The sequence below is a fragment of the Typopeltis vanoorti genome, chromosome 11 (assembly GCF_054136105.1).
Source record: "Typopeltis vanoorti isolate ZY-2024b chromosome 11, IOZ_Tvanoo_1.0, whole genome shotgun sequence".
Lineage (NCBI taxonomy): Eukaryota > Metazoa > Arthropoda > Arachnida > Uropygi > Thelyphonidae > Typopeltis > Typopeltis vanoorti.
In genome coordinates this window covers 86,045,153-86,059,384 of record NC_143559.1, presented here as the reverse complement: position 1 = coordinate 86,059,384, position 14,232 = coordinate 86,045,153, and the positions used below count along the sequence as shown (strand labels likewise).

Here is a 14,232-nt window from a genome sequence, read left to right as displayed (position 1 = left end):
CAAGGTCAGAGGTTATTACAGTAGTGCAAAAATAGTTAACAATATAAGTTAATACATAATATATGAAACACTAAGCTAAGAAATGCAGTATCTACATATATGTAAAATTATAATAGATGCCTTTATAGCAGTACAAAAATAGGCAAAGAGGGATTATTATACAACATGCATGGATGAAAATTAAATTTAGCAATGCAGTAGAAACAGAATTTAGAATACATATAAACAGAATTACTAGAGTGTACACAAATAGGTAAGATATCCTACAGCACTACATGATTATTTGAAAAATAAAATAGTAAATAAGATGCATACACAAAATGTATGTTAAGTGATGCAGTATCTACATATAAACAAAATTACTGCAGAGGTTTCAGCAGTACATAAACAGATAACTATAGGTTAACATATGTATATACAAAACAAGTCAAGGAAAGCAGTGTCTACATCTAGTAAGATTACAACAAACATTATTATACTAATACTTAAAGATTCAGAAAGGAATTATTATACAGCATTGATGCATAAAATTTAAGTTTAGCATTATGACATTTACATATTAACAAAATTACAGCAGGGTGATACAAATATACAAGATCAAGGCACATGGTAATACATAATTAGTCAGATTTAACCTAATGAATAATATATATGTATAAATCCTTTCTTTTAGGGTTACACAGTGATCAGCATTCATTTTAAAAATTTTATGGAATTTACAACCGTGTTAAAAAAACTTTTTTTTATTATCCCGACATTTCAATAATCAAAGGCCAGCTTCACCAAAATTATGGTGAAGCTGGCCTTTCTGATCATGCCCTGAATACCTTACACAGAATTGACTGGAAAATCACCAGCTGTCTACATCACACTAGAACATGGTATAAACGGAAATTCAAGGAAGCATGCGAGATTATCAGCAACCACCCCAATCTGAACAAAAATGATGGTTTAAAAATCCCAAACATATGGAAGGTATATATTCGACCTTCCTCACCAAGAACAACTATAAACAGGACTGTAGAAAATCCAGTATTGTAAATGAAAAATAAGAATTGTAATACTAAAAATAGGACACCAATTGTTTCTGAAAGAAAACCATCTAAAAGAATGTTTATTCCTGTCATTGTAAAAATAGAATTTAGCTTGATGTAAAAATTTATTATTTATTTATTTTTTTCCACCAGAGATCACACCAGTAGAATAACATGTGATCAAATCACTGTTTCTCTAGCTTACAGTTAATGATGTAACTCAGCTTGTCCTGTATATTTATGTACTCTCCAGATGATGATCTTGATATGAAGATCGAAACGTCAGGATAATAAAAAAAAGTTTTTTTTTAACATGGTTGTAAATTCCATAAAATTTTTAAAATGAATACATGTATAAAAGTTAAATTAAGCAAAAAAAAAAGTATTTACATATAAACAAATTTATGGTCAAATGTGTTTGTACAAATTAATTCTTTCTAAAAAATTAAAAACATCATGCAATTTAGCTGAGTCTGCTAGCATTTCTCTGAGTGTATATGGCTTGGTTAGATAGGTGAAAATTTCATTCCTCTCTAATGTAAATTTTTGACAATCTACCAGAATATGATGAATAATGAGATGTGTGTTGCATTTTTCACATATGGGAGGGTCATCAGCTCTCAGTAAATGAGAATGTGTAAGGTGACTGTGACCTATGCAGAGCCTAGCAAGGACAACCTCCTCCCTTCTCTTTGTATGTTGACTAGAATGCCAGCGTTTAATTTCAGGTTTAATGTTATATAATTTGTTTGTTTATGTTTCTTGACATGTTAACTCCAACTGAGCAATTAGCTTTGATCTTATAAGTTGTCTGTAGTCTGTATATGGAACTGTCAAATAGTATGTGGAGAAGGTATGGGCTGATTTAGCAGCTTCATTTCCTTTGATTCTGATGCAGCTGGGAATCCAAAAGAACTGAACATCAAAATTAAGGATTTTCATTTTGTGAAGCAGGTGTAGCGCTTCATAAAGTACTGGATGAGGATTATACATAGGAGAGGAGATAGCCTGTAAAGAGTTCAATGAGTCTGTATAAATTATACACTTTTGGTAGCAGTCTTCTTTTATATGCACAAGTGCAAGCTGAATGGCATGTAATAACTCTGCTGTATAATTACTGCAGTCTGGTGGGATCTGATTTGAGATAATAATTTCAGAAAACACAGCAGCACAGCCAACAGAGGTGTTAGTTCTTGAACCATCAGTATAGATGGGTAAGAAATCAGCATGTGCTATTCTGTGTGCATTAAACAATTGCAGGTAAATGGATGATGGGGTATAAGATTTCTGTAGCTGACAAAGTAAGAGGTTGCAGGATGGTGTGCAAACCTGCCATGGAGGAATGCTGTTATGTTTAGTGTAGTTAATGTTGTCAACATTTATACTAACAGTTTGCACAGTTTCTTTAATACGCATACCAAGAGGATGTATAGCTGTTTGATGTGTGTGTGATATTGAGCTTCCCAATGCAGAGAGAAGATACTATTCCAGGTAAGGTGATCTGGGAGAGATATTATTTTTAGAGCGTAATTAAGAGAACTGTTTCCGTCGAAGTGATAGAGCCGGTTCATTTGCTTCTACATAGACTTGGAGTGGGTGAGGTGCAAAGGCACCAGTAGCTATTCGTATACCCTGATGGTGGATGGAATCCAACATCGTAGGTTACTCTGTCTTGCCGAACCATAGACTTGGGACCCATAATCCAGCTTTGAACGTATAAGTGCACGATACAGATGGAGCAATGAAGCTCGATCAGCACCCCCACCCAGTAGAGGATAGAGTGTGAAGGAGGTTCAAAGTTCTTTTGCACTTTTCTCTTAGTTGATGAATGTGTGCTAGAAATGTGAGTTTTCTGTCAAAAATGAGTCACAAGAACTTGGTTTCTGTAGTTACTGGAATAACAGTAGGTCCCATTCTTAGTTCAGGATCTGTGTGATGAGCGCATTTTCGACAGAAGTGTACACAGACACTTTTTTCTGTTGAAAACCTAAACCCATTATTAAGAGCCCACAGAGAGACATGATCAATTGCTTGCTGAAGTTGTCTTTCAATTACCCTCATGTTACGTGAGCGACGGTAAATTGTGAAGTCATCAACATATAGAGCATTGTCTACAGTGGAAGGAAGCTGTTCAACGATTGAGTTGATTTTAATAGCAAAAAGAATTACACTTAAGACAGAGCCTTGGGGAACACCTTGTTCTTGAAGATATGGTCGAGATAGCGTACTTCCCACTCTGACTTGGAAAGTTCGCCTGGACAGAAAGTTTTTAATAAATATAGGGAGGTGTCCTTTGAGACCTAGGTTATAGAGGTCTTTTAATATGCCATATCTCAAAAAAAAACCGAGACAAGATGTTCTTGCTTCAGAAATGCATCTTATACAAGTTTCTAACCAAACTAAATGGTCTAAAGTTGATCGATGTCTACAGAAACCACAACGTGTATTGGAAAGAAGACTGTTGCTTTCTAAATACCAGAGAAGTCTGGCATTAACCATTTTCTCTAGTGTCTTACAAAGACAGCTGGTGAGAGCAATGGGTCGATAATTATTTGCTTGTGTTTGATCTTTTCCTGATTTTGGGATAGCAATGACAATTGACTTATGCTAAGAATTTGGAAACTCTTCTTCTGCAAGTATTCTATTGTATAATAAGAGAAGAAGATCCAAAGAAGATGATGGTAGATATTTTATCATTTCATAATGGATGTCATCAGCTCCTACTGCACTAGGGTGAGATTGTAGGAGAGCTCTTTTTAGTTCCTCCTTGACAAATGGTTGAAGAATGTTGGTAGAAAAATTAAGCCTTTGTTTCTCTTGCTGCTCTTTCAGTATTAAAAATTCTGCAGAATATGAAGCTGTTGCTGAGATTTTAGCAAAAGTTTCTCTCAAAGTATCTGCAATAGCTTTGGGATCAGCAAGAACACTTCCATTATAGTCTAAGGTGGACAAACAATGTGTACTATATCTGCCTTTCATTTTCCGGATTTTATCCTATACAATTTTTGGACTGGTCATTTGATTAATTGATGTAGTAAATTGGATCCATGATTGCTTTTGACTCTGAGGTCTTACAAAACGTGCTTTGGCTTGAGCATGCTTGAAAGTTATTAAATTTGATGTGGTGGGGTATCTACGAAATATGCTCCATGCTCTGTGTTGATCTTTTTTGTTTGCCTGACATTCTGGGTTCCACCAGGGCTTTGGATAGACTGGAAATCAAGATGATATTTTTGAGATGGAGGTTATCGCTGCCTGTACAATGCATTCTGTTACATATTTTACAGCTTCATTGATAGGTGTTTGACTGATGGCATCAGCATTAAATTTTGCAAGATGAGAGAAAGTGTTCCAGTCAGCCTAGTCCATTTTCCATATAGGTATCCATGTGGGTGAACATGGTTCATGTGAAGACATTGTACAAAGAACAGAAAAGTGATCACTTCCATATATGTTCTCTTCAACGTCCCACATGAGCAGTGGAAGAATGGAAGGGGAACAGATTGTAAGATCAAGTGCAGAATATGAGCGGGTAGGCATATGGAAGAAAGTATTGAGTTTATTATTTAGAAGGGAAAGGTTATTATCGTCAAGAATTTTTTCAATGATTCGACCTCATCTATTAGTATTGGCACTACCCCATAGAGTATTGTGACCGTTAAAGTCACCCATCAAAAGTATGGGTTCAGGTAGTTGCGAGATAAGGTTATCAAGGTCAATTTCATTTAACTCAGCATTTGGTGGTAAATAAATTGAACATACTGTAATAAGGAATCCCACAGAGAAGCGACTACCGCTTCCAGAGAAGTATTAAGTTGGACCTGATGGAAAGGAGTATGACTGCCCACTAGGATAGCTACTCCTCCATGGGCAGGACCATCTCCAGTTCTATCCTTACAAGTGAAATTCCTAAAGGTATGGTCCTCATTGAGTCATAAGTTTCCTGTAGACAGAAACAGAAAGGTTTGTGTTTCTGCAACAACACCTTGATATCATCAATATTCTGGCAGATCCCACGACAGTTCCATTGTAAAAATTTTCCTATTGTTTCGATTTTATTGACTTGCCTGGTTTTCGAGAGGTTGAGGGCTTACCATTGTCAGATTTATATTTATCCACTGTTTTAGGAAAGTATGGACGGCCAGTGTCCATCTCTTCCTCTGGTAGAGTGTTCAAAACATCAAATGTGTTAGGGTCAGCTGGTATGCTTAGTTTGCTTTCAGTGGGTATCGAGGTATCCATTTTTCTGTGCGAGTGTCTGGTGGTTTATCTTTGAGTGAAGTCTCTACCATAATTTTTTTGAAAGATGAGTTTTCATTGAATGGGACCATTTTTGAAGTTGTCTCTGGAGTAAGGCCATAGGTCTTGTGATTTAATGCGCTGAACAGAGAAGCACTTGCGATCGTCTTCTTCTTCTTCTTCTTCTTCCTAACATGGAATTTAGGCCAAGTGGCCTGTTCCAGTCTCGTGCCATCTCTTTCTTGGTCTTCCAATTCTTCTTTTTCCACTTATTTTGCATCTGTATAATATTTTTGGTAGTCTGCTGTTGTCCATTCGATTTAAATGTTCTAGCCATTTTTGTTTATACTGTCTTATGTAGTAATTAATTGGTTTTATTTTCAGGGATTGTAAGATTTCTTCATTTGTTTTGTGGTCCCACTTGGTATATCCAGCTGTTTTTGTGAGGAACTTCATTTCTGCTGTTTGAATTTGTTTTTCATCTTTTCTTTTCATGGTCCATGTTTCGCTTCCGTATAGTAGAGTTGGTTTTGACAAGACATTATATAGTCTGATTCTAGTGTGTTTTTGTACTAGGGATTGCTTAAATATATTATTTATTATGCCATTTACTTTGACAAAGTTTGATATTTTAGTGTCTATGTCTTTTTCTTCTTCGTATGATAGATCACATCCCAAGTATCTGAAAGTGTTTACTTTACTTGTTCTAGTATTTTATTATCTATCACTATTTTACTTCTTATTGGGTTCTCTCCTTTGAATGCCATTATTTTTGTTTTTCTTTAGATATTGTCATATTATATTGCTTTGAGATATCATTTAATGATTTTAATGATCTTTGTAAGTCATCTTCTGATGAAGCTAATACTATTTGATCATCTGCAAATAGTAGTGTATCTATCTTCATTTGTGGGGTCATTTGTATACCAAATGGGTTATGCTGTTTCCAGATTGTTAATATTTCATTTATATATATATTGAAAAGCAGAGGTGAAAGGGTACATCCTTGTCATACTCCTCTTGATATATCTTTCCATTCTGAGATGTGTTCTAATTTAACTGCTATTTTATTTCCTGTATATATTTCTTGAATAGATTGTAAAAGTTGGTTTGGTATGTTTAAATCGGTTAATATTTTAAACAATTTTTGTCTACTAATTTTGTCAAAGGCTTTTTCATAATCAATAAAGGCCACGTTGTTTCTTTTTGAAATTCTCTTCTCTATTAATAATTTTAAAGTAAAAATTGGGTCTATGCAGGATCGACCTTTTCGGAAACCATTTTGTTCTTCTAGTAATTTGTCTTCTACAATGCTGCTTAGTTTCTCTTTTAATATTCCTGCATATATTTTATATCCTGTATTCAGCAGGCTAATTCCCCTATAATTATCGCAATTGTCTTTATTCCTTTTTTATAGATTGGGATAACCAGTACTTTTTTCCAAGAGTTAGGGGTTTTTCCGGATATCGAAACCATATTAAAAAATTTCAGAAGTCTTTCATTAAATTTTTCACCTGCATTTTTGTATAGTTCTATATTTATATCTTCTTCTCCTGGTGTTTTCCTATTTTTCGTCTTCTTTATTATATTTTTCAGTTCTAACATTGTGATATTTTCTATTAGGTCATTCTTCATCTTATAAAATTTTATTTCATTGTTCTCATCTGTCCAGAGATTTTGGAAATGGGTCACCCATTTTTCTAAATCTATTGTTTGTATTTTTATCTTTTCTTTTATTTCTTTATTCATGTATTTTATTACTTTATAGGTTGTGGCTTAAATAAATCCTTTTCTAGTTCTGTTACGAAATTGTTCCATCTTTCTCTATGTTTTTTTTCCTTACTTCTTGTTTTGCAATTGCACTATTTCTTTTATACTCTATTTCTGCCTTCTATTGTTTTGGAATTTAGCTTCTGGTAACTGTCCTTTTTGGTTTTTATTATATTTTCTATTTCTTTGTTCCAGTCTCATAGTCCTCTTTTTCTAATCCATTTGTGCTTTATTCCTAAGGTTTCTGTTGCTGCTTTTGTGAGAATTTGTTTCAAATTTTCCCATTCATCTTCTATGTGATCGTAAAGTTCAGATATGGTGAAATTATCAAATGGTGGAATAGACATACATGTTTGAGTTGCTGTTAGACTGTTGGACTAGAAAGCTAGCCACCAGTACACCTGGTGGCTAGCTTTCTTTTTGCATCCTGATATGTTATGTTTTGTTCTGTTTTAATTTTTTGTATCTCTTTTTCATCTTTCCATTTCTGACATGCACGAGAGTATGCTGAATGATCTCCCTGACAGTTGACACATTTAGCTTTTTTTTTCCACAGGAAGATTTATTTTCATGTTCTTTACTACAACATCAGACACAAGTAGTAGAACCACGACAGGCAGTTTCGGTATGTCCATAGCTTTGACATTTAAAGCATCTCAACAGGTTAGGGATGTACATTGTAACAGGACAGCTGAGATACCCTGCTTTTACAGATGTCAGAGGCCTAGATGTATCAAAAGTAAGGATGATGTTCTTGGTTGAGACCAGGCGACCATCCCTGCATATCAGGATGTGCCTCAAACACCCTCACTCCTTGATCTTTAAGCTCTGAACATATCTCCTCATAGGGAACCTCAAGGAGATCCTATTCTGATATCACTCCTCTAATGGAATTGAGTGTTGTGTGATGTGTTACTGCAATTTGTATTCTACCCATTGTTGTGGAATATAAATTGCAGTGCAAACAACATTCTGAGAAAATGAGTAGTTTTCTCAGAATGTTGTTTGCACATTGTTTCCACGAGGATATCACCAGAACGCAATTTCTTGAGTTTTGGGAGGTCTTGCCAGTCCTTCTAAACCGTTTTGGATAAAGAAGGGTGACATTTTCCCCCAATTGGTTTTTCACCTGTTACATGAATGATTAAAAAGGTTGGTACATTTATGTTAGTATCCGATATCTTTTGTTTCTTACTTCTGTTTTCATATGCTGTGTCTATATTATCAGTACTTGGTTGGGACTTTGTTAGGGTCCCTGAAACATCTGAGGATGAAAAATTCATATTTAAGGAATTTTTAATTCGGTGCAAGAGCTCCCCACCCACCATGGAGACACACATGGATGCCCACTACCCAGCAAACAAAGACTGCGCTCAGGAGTGGAAGTTCCACTCAGGAACTTCCACTCCTGGTAGGATAATATCCTTCCAGGAGTATATATACCAGTACAGTATATATACTCCTGGAATATATACCGGCATTACTGCAACACCATTGACCCTTGCAGGCAAGCCCACTAGCCGATTGATCCTGGCTGGACCATCCAGGGCCACCCGTCTTGCCGAAGCAGGGGCAAAGTAGTGCAAGAATACCAGGATCTCCCTTTCCAGATGTCCACGGGTTGCACCTCACGCAAACACGGCGGCAGGGCATTGGATCCCAGTGATGGTGGTCTGGAAAAAGGATAGTGAAAAAGATTCAGGAGAAGTAGAGCAAAGAATACGGGAAGAAAAGCAAAGAAAAAAGAGGAAGAATAAAAAGGACCAGTACCATCACTGGGAGGTCCCCTCCACCATGAACAGGTGCCCCACATGGAGGAGCTACTGACAGGAAAGGTGAATCGACAAATATCAGAGATCTTAAAAATAGCAAGCAATTTTTATAAGAAACTGCATTTATATCCTTCTCCCCTGATATTTCCAATACATTCAGGATGCAAAATTTTGTTTCTTACATATAATAACATTTTGAAAGAATGTTGGATAAAAAATAAATTTCGAAATAGAAACTCCAACTTTCTTGTGCTCCCAGATATTGTATAATTCAGAAACTGTCCCACTGATCACCAGCACAGAAAGTGAGAATGCCATATGAGGGATAAGAAATGGAAAATCTGCTGGAAAAGACAAGATAAATGTCAAATTGTTTAAAATTTGTTTATAAAAATTTATTACCTATTCTGGTGAAAATACAACAATGTTATCAGTAAGAGATCTCAGACCAGTGGCTAAAATTAAAGATACTTTTACACAAGAAAACTTGTAAATCAGATAAAAACAACTACAAGAATCGGTGTTATGTTGCAAAACTACAAGCTGTTTGGGGTTATTCAAAATAGAATTGCTGGCCATAGTACTAGAAGCTAACCAGCCATATGGTAAAGCAAGATTTAGGAAAAGCTTCTACAACTGATCACTGTATAGAATAAACCAAATTACTAAAAAATATAATGAACATAATAAATCTCTTTACATTGAGTTTGTGAACCAAAAAAGTATTTGGCTCCAGAGCACATGCAGCTCTTTTAGATATTAACCCCTTCCACCACAACAAAACTTACTCTCAAAATCTTGCTTTTATCATACTTCACTTAATCTATCTGTCATCATAACCCTATCTCCACAAAACTATTAAAATCTGAAGCAAAACAGCATTGTTGATGGGCTGCATATTCAGCACTTAATCAGCACAATAGAGCACATAGGATCAGACTACATTAAAACTGGTGAAGGTAAAACAACAGTATAAGTTCGTGGATCGGCTTATGTGTTCGTCAGACATGTTGTAATAGATTTAACGTTATTGATATGAACACAGATGGATAAGAAAATAACTATTTATTAACTTAAAAGCTAATATTTCGCTGGTATTATATCCAGCATCTTCAGAGCACACAACAAAGTTTGTTACAAATGCAAGACAACCACAATCTGGTGTAACAGTGGGGCTAGTATAAGTAATTGCAGCGTGCAACACAAGACTAAAGTCTTAATAGGGCACCATCTAGGTTTAAACTTTGAACTACTTTTTTTTTTTTTTTTAACCTAGATGGCGCCCTATTAGGACTTTAGTCTTGTGTTGCACGCTGCAATTACTTATACTAGCCCCACTGTTACACCAGACTGTGGTTGTCTTGCATTTGTAACAAACTTTGTGTTGTGTGCTCTGAAGATGCTGGATATAATATCAGCGAAATATTAGCTTTTAAGTTAATAAATAGTTATTTTCTTATCCATCTGCATTCATATCAACACCGTTAAATCTATTACAACAGTATAAATTACATTACAAATAAAATCATTCAAGATAGAGGGAAAGGAATGAGCTTGGATTGCATTTTGATCAATTCGGTCAAGAAAGATCAATTTGGAAGAAAACTGTTGAGAGCAAGTTGCTCTGATATCAGTTGTGATAGCTGGTCGTTTCATTTTGTTTGTATAAGTGTAGCTGTTTCAGGACAAATTGATAATTGAAATTCACTTTTTTTTTTTTTTCTTAAGGTGATTTTTTATTTTTATTATCTTTAACTTCAATCCCTGTACCAGAATTCCAATTATGTTATACTGTAATAAGTTTAAAGGCACAAACTACCATTGTGAAATATTTTCTTTCCTTTCAACCTTTTGATGCTAAATATAATACTATTCTGCTTTTGATGTATTTGCCGATATTCATTTATAAAGATGCCATTTTGTGTATAAATTATGTTACCTTAACATAATTTATACAACAAATGATTTTTACCTTAAAATCATTTGAAAACAATGAAAAATTTCCATCTGCTTGAGTGCCAAAAAATAAATTTCAGTCAGGTGTTACTTTTTTCCTTGTATACTCTCTCTTTAAATTAATTTTAAGATTATGATATAAAATTAAAACGTCTCATTGGCATTAAAAAATAAAAACTAACAATGCATGTATGTGTATGTCTGTGTGCATGTATCCAAAACCTAATGCACACTATTTCTGAAGATTCTCCCCTTCTACTTTTATTATCACTAACCACACCTCAATAGAGTCCAAGAACTCGTCACAGGAGGGCACCTATCCACAATTTACACACTGAGTCATCTACTGCCCACTAACAGTATTTTGTCTGTTAACTGTGTTATGTTCTCTGACTGATTTTTCTGTATGTAGGATGAAGTTTTTTTTGTAGGGAGGAAAACAAAAGTTGCTATATCCCTCCATTCACAAAGCATTGTCATCCCACACTTACCAAAAACAGCTGCAAAAATCATCTCCATGGTTACAAATCTGCAGGGGCAGTCTCATATGAAGGTGGTGGCAGGATTTATCTTCTCGAAACTTGGGTTTTCCATCGCCATGCTGTGTTGTGTGAGAACAGAAAAGAAACTGCTCAACTGGGTCAAGTAGATTGCAAATTTGCTAGTATATGAAAAATCCAAGACATAACTTGTTATATCTGGACAAAAATACCGGGGCACCAGGAAAAGGGGTTAGGTTTATTGCCTTAGTGAATATGTTGTGGAATAAAACTGATGGCATTACTGAAACCTAGCTCTGATAGTCAGATATAATAACTGAAATCAAATGCAAAGGATACAGTATATTTAGAAAGGACAACACTGAAAGGAAAGGACAATGCTACTAACAAATCAAATAAATAGCAGTTAAGCAAGAATGAGTTTGAGGCCACCAGGATAAAGCAGATTGGGTTACAGGTGTTGGTGACTATTCATAATAGTGCTTCATGGTATAAACAACACCAGAGGAAAATAATGCCCCCAAAATTTACTGAGTATACTAATATTTTGCTGGAATTCTAGCCAGTATTCTTTAGAGCACAAGTTAGAACTATGGTAAACACACAGCACTCAATCAAATTATTGTAGAAATAATTCAGATTATAACTGAAAAAGGAACTAATATCATATCAAGGCACTCTAAAGAGATTAAAAAAAAAGTTAATTCAGAGTAGTCAAGCTAATTATGGTCTTAGAATGAAGGTCTCCCAAATCTTTGGCAAATTAATGTGGCTTGACACTGCCATTTGAACAGAAGGTGCATATTCAGCATTCGGCCATTTCAAAATCTGATTTGGTTTTGTTGATGATTCTTTTACAGCTGTTGCAAGCTGTAAAAGGTGCAAGAACTACAAGGGTGCCAAATAGGAAGACCTCTGACTTCTGTCTCCTTCCCATTTGGCACCCTTTGTAGTTCCAAAGGCTGAGAACTAGTGGGCAAAGGTTGTTTACAGCAAAGAAGAGTTGTATGAGGTTGTGATCTAAACTACTTTTTTTGTATACTTTTATATGTGTATACTTTCTTACTATGGTCATATAGAGAATTTTTTTTTTTTTTTTCACTTGTAGATTCATATAATAGTTGAAATAACATTTTAAAGTAAGGTCTTGAGGTTTGGAAAACATCGATGGGATGCTGCATACTCTATGGGAGGAGTTATACTGGAAGAAGTAGGGGAGACAAGAGATCTGGGGTTGATGATTGATAGAAACCTGAAGTTTAGGGGACATATTGCAAAGGTGGTGAAGGTAACACAGAGGATTGCTGCTATTATGAGAAGGACACTGACCTGCAGAGATAAGAGGGTTATCATTCCGTTGTATAAGTCTCTAATCAGACCACACTTGGACTACTGTTCTCAGATTTGGTCCCCAGGATTTGAAGGGGATAAATTAACTGTGGAAAGGATACAAAGACGGATGACAAAGATGGTTTCAGGACTGTACAAGGATAGTTATGAGGATTGGCTGAGAGAATGTGGACTGCAGAGTTTGGTGGATAGAAGAAGGAGAGGTGATATGATTGAGACTTTTAAACTGTTGAGAGGTGGTTACAGGGTTGACACTGGGGAGTTCTTTCGCTTGGCTGAACAGCGGGAAGGAGTGATGACAAGAGGCCATCCCTGGAAGTTACGAAAGGAAACTGTGAGCAAGAGGATAAGGAGTGGTTTCTTTGTGTGGAGGGTGGTTGAGCCGTGGAATGCATTGCCTGATGGAGTGGTGGGAGCGAGAACGGTCAGTGAGTTTAAAGAGTGGTATGATAGACTTTGTGTTTCTCAGGGGGGGGGGTACCTCCCCTTGATGAGTCTTGACAGACTTTATGTCTTAGGAAGGACCTCCCTCGATGAGTCTTTTGACTCCTTGGAGGCCTGAATAATAATAATAATAATAATATATGACAGTAAATGACATAAATAAAGCATCCTATAAATAATCCCATAAATAAAGTATCCTATTCTAAATGTTTCATTTGCATGAAACATTTAGAATAATTTCTGCAAACAAAAAAGTTATTCTGAATAGCATGGCTTAAGGGAACATGGCAACTAGTTTTGTTTTTAATCTACACCATTTAAAGTTTTTCTATTTCAGCAATAAGATTGTCACATTTAATAATAACTGTAGCATTAACTAGTGTAGCACTTGTCACTTCACTAAAAACTTCATTTTTGTTTTTTAACAACTCTAACAACAGTAGTGCAATATAAGTTTAGCCTATGGCTTATCTCAGTGTTCGATACCATGTCACTAAATTTAATCATTTTTAAGCTTAGTATCAGGTTTATGTGTCTTCTTTTCACTTGAAACAACAGCATCCTTGCTTTGAATTTTATCTATCATTAGTAACAATAATAAAATATGTTATAAACAGTTTATAATTCACAGCAAAACACCAAAACAGGGAGATGTAGTGAGCAATGACATCATAAATAACCAGTTCACAAAAACTGTGCATCAAAATAGCGTCATGTTGCTAAAACCATCATATGACTGAATGAATGCAGTGTCACATCAATGGGCATTGGGGATAACTGAAAAGTGTTGTATAAGTGAATGCAGCGTGGTATAAATGGGCACACTGGTCATAATTGAAAAGTATTATATGAGCAGATTGTCGTAAGGCAGGTTATTATACCGTAGAGTGTTTACTAAAGGGAGAAAGTTGTATATAAAGGGAGGTGGGGAATGATTTTACCAATTGCGTGGCAAATTTGTAGTTGGGCTATCTATGCTATCCACTACTAAATGAAGGGAATACTGGTATGTGAATTTTTGGGACTATATATATATATATATATATCCAGAGCAGTTTGATATAGTCAAGTTTTATTTTTTTTTTTTTTGGTAATTTTTTTGTATGAAGATATTAGGGGTATTGCCACTTTTTTAAATAACTTATACACTTTTTTTCCTTTTGAGAT

At 35.2% G+C, this 14,232-nt stretch overlaps 1 protein-coding gene across 3 annotated transcripts in view; it reads right to left on the bottom strand.

The window, feature by feature from the left end:
• LOC150101823 (RNA-binding protein 5-like) overlaps window positions 1-14,232 on the bottom strand; it is a 455,027-nt gene that overhangs the window by 415,393 nt on the left and 25,402 nt on the right. The window lies entirely within an intron of this gene.